Genomic DNA, 3,666 nt, shown 5'->3' with positions numbered 1-3,666 from the left:
CAATGCAACATCTTAGCTGGGTTAAGAACCATGTCCAACTTTCTGAATCTTCCTTATCAACCACACCAAAGGCTATTGGGTAGATGTTGTTGTTGCCATCTCTTCCTATGGCTGCAAGAATTTGTTGTCCAGTGGTTGGCTTGATGAAGCAACAATCAAGCCCTGCATCCATACCACTGATAGAAAAAGGGCCTATAGTCCCGGTTCGTAAGGGCCTTTAGTCCCGGTTCCTGAACCGGGACTAAAGTGTCGGTACTAATACCTCCCCCCTTTAGTCCCGGTTCAATCCAGAACCGTGACTAAAGGCCCTCCACGTGGGCAGTGCGCAGAGCCCAGTCAGGAGACCCTTTGGTCCCGGTTGGTGGCACCAACCGGGACCAATAGGCATCCATGCGTCAGCATTTCTGTGGCTGGGGTTTTTGTTTTTTTTTGAAAGGGGGGGGGGTTGGGGGTTTTGGGGGGTTAATTTAGGTGTTTCATATATTGTGTTAGCTAGCTATAATTAATATAGAGAAGTGTCCTCTCTTATGTCCGTGCTTGGTCGACGCTACGTACTATACATACGTATAGAGAGGACTAGACATGCTGGCTAGCTAGTAAAGCAAACGAAGGAAACAGAAGATCGTCATGAACATATATGCGTACAGAGAGAAGTGATATCGACCACCTCTCCTTCTCCGAGAGATTGGTCGAACAACAAGTTCTCGTATATCTATCTGACACTACCGGCTACATATATACAATAATTATCTCTTACAAATATAATCATACGGACTCAGGGTCCACATAGAATTCTCCGTCTTCAGGGATCACGTGGTCAAGAAAGAATGCCGCCAATTCCTCTTGAATTGCTCGCATGCGAGCTGGTGCTAGGAGTTCATCCCGCTTCCGAAACATCTAATTTGAAGAAGGGGGTCAATACATATATATATGAATGAATGAAACTCAACACAAATGATGGTAATAAAATAAAATTGTGAATGTTGTTATTTATGTACTTCATATTGTTCGTTAGAGTACCCGCCCCGCTCACACGTCGTGTGGCGGATGGACTCGCAGATGTAGTATCCACAGAAATCATTTCCTTGTTCCTGCCACAACCACTTTACAAGAAATAGAGGTCAATCAAACTGATAAGCAAGAATGCTAAATGGTATTGATGAAACTAGCACTTGAATCACTAGGAGATGCGCGGAACATGCTACTATAGTACTTACTTTCGGGTGTCTAAATTCTAGCTCCTTCGGCAGTCCCGGAACTTTTTTGGTGAATTTTCTCCAAACCCTGCCGGACAAAGAAAACAATTACTTGATATCAGGAAATGAACAAAGTTGCTGATATGGTGGATAATGATCTATTTAACTTACTTCTTGAGGATTTCAGTCATGTCTGCATAGTCCTGGGGATCTTTTCGTTTTGAGTCTAAGACGGTTACTAGTCCCTGCTCAAGCTTAATCTCTAGGAGAATATAGTGGAAACTGCACACGCATGCATAACTCATGAATTACATTACTATAACCTTGACTAATATATAAGGGAAACCGAATACGCACAAGACAGTAACACTCACTTGAAGTTGTAAGGAAAGAGTATTATATCTTTGTTTTGATTTATTACGAACGATTGTAGCAAGTTGGCCTCGGTAGCTGCGGCATGAAGTTTAACCTGAGTTGCATCTATGAGATATGTGTTAATGAACCCAATATCACCGACTTGTCTTTTCTTCAATTCGACGATCTTCAATCTGCATAATATAGTGAGGATGATTATAAATACATGCAATGAAAGAGCTAAGCTATATAGAGAAACTTAATGACAGAAGTAGTACTACTTACAGACAGTAGCAGGCGACCGTTGTTTTATCGAGGGCCAATTGATTGAAAAACTGATAGAACTCCTCAAATGGAACAGGCAACAGATCTATTCCAACGAGGTCATGCTCCTTTTTAACTTTCACATACAAAGTACTCCTCCCCCAGAGTCTCTGCAGATTTTCAAGTATCAATCATGCAATCTTCGCATCATCATTGATAGAGATCTTTCATCTTTGACGAGAGGCTTCCCGTACTCGTATCTTTGTATCTGCATGTCCATGGGTTCATAATGTACTCGTCGGGCAGGTAATCTGCAAGATTGCTATAACCGGGCACCATCCTCGGATCATTAGCGACGTTGTGGCTAGGCACCTTGAGCGGGGGGCATGATTGCTTCGCTTGTTTGCCGAGCTGGGCAATTTGTTTTCCAGCTCGTCGTTCTTTCAGCCTTTGATCACTGACAGTACTTCCCGACCACTCCGCTTCGGCAAATTCCTTTCCAATAATGCGGCCATAGTTTCCTTTCGGCAGATCAGACTTCGGTGGTTTTGTCAGGGCAGCCAGAGTGCGCTTCACTTTCACCCGATCTACCTTCTCCTCCAGAGGTGGATGTTTCTTTGCTTTCACCCCTTCAAAGAATTTCCTCACTTCTTCTCGCGCGATCTCGGCGTTCTCCTCCTGGGTCCTCTCGTATGGTAACTTCTCTGGAGTCTTCAGAGAAGGACCGAATCTGTATGTCCTCCCGCCTCTGGTTGTACTGCTAGACGCCGACCGAGCAGACGAAGCGGTTGTCTTCTTTACTTGCTTAAGAGGCGGAGGAGAAGGACTACGACACGCCGGAGCAGCTGGAGCGGCGGCAGGTCTCTTCCGCCCTTGCTGACGAGGCAGAGAAGGAGGAGGCTGGCTGCTCGGGCGCGTCGGCGCAGGCGGAGACGGAGGCGGAGTGCCGCCATGCGCCGGAGAAGGAGCCGGCCGAGGGCCCTGATCGTCACTCTCAGGAGGAGGAGGCGGTGGAGGAGGCGGAGTGCCCTGACTCGCCGGAGGAGGAGGAGGCGGAGGCGTCTAGTTCGGAAGGTTGATGAGCTCCTTCCGCCATAGGCATGGAGTCTTCAGAGCAGACCCCAGCCGAGTCTCCCCTTCACCGGTAGGGTGGTCAAGCTGGAGGTCCTCAAATCCCTCCGTTATCTCATCCACCATCACCCTAGCATATCCTTCTGGAATCGGCCGGCAGTGAAAAGTTGCGCCGGGTTCAGTAGGATAAACAGAGCCAACAGCCGCCTTGACCTTCAAATTCATCCATTGCGTCATAAGGTGGCAATTTTGAGACTCCATTATAGCATCCACAGGATAGCTGGCAGGAGCCGTCAAGGCATGCTCCGGCTGAAGCAGCTCGGTGGAAGCCACGCTGCTTCTGTGCTGAGATGGCGGGGTAGCTTCGGGGGAGGCTTCGGCAGTACGTTTGCTGCGATTTGCTTCTCGTTCCTCTATCGCTTGTACCCTTGCGTGCAGCGCCTGCAGTTCGGTCTGCCGCACTTTTTTCCTCCTCTCATGGGATTTGTAACCGCTTGCGTCCGGAAACCCAACCTTCCACGGAACGGAGCCTGGCGTGCCTCGTGTCCGTCCAGGATGCTCAGGATTCCCGAGGGCCATTGTGAGCTCATCGTGCTCTCTGTCTGGAAAGAACGTCCCTTCCTGCGCTGCTTCGATATACTGCTTAAGCTTGCTGACTGGTATGTCCATTTGTTCGTTCGTCCAAATGCACTTCCCTGTTTCAGGGTCCAAGGTTCCGCCAGCCCCGATGAACCAAGTCCGGCAACGGTCTGGCCAGTTATTTGTCTCTGCTTCGATCCCT

Source organism: Triticum urartu, unplaced genomic scaffold (genome assembly GCF_003073215.2).
Source record: "Triticum urartu cultivar G1812 unplaced genomic scaffold, Tu2.1 TuUngrouped_contig_706, whole genome shotgun sequence".
NCBI lineage: Eukaryota > Viridiplantae > Streptophyta > Magnoliopsida > Poales > Poaceae > Triticum > Triticum urartu.
The sequence above is the reverse complement of the archived record's forward strand: the minus strand, read 5'-3'. Positions refer to the sequence as shown.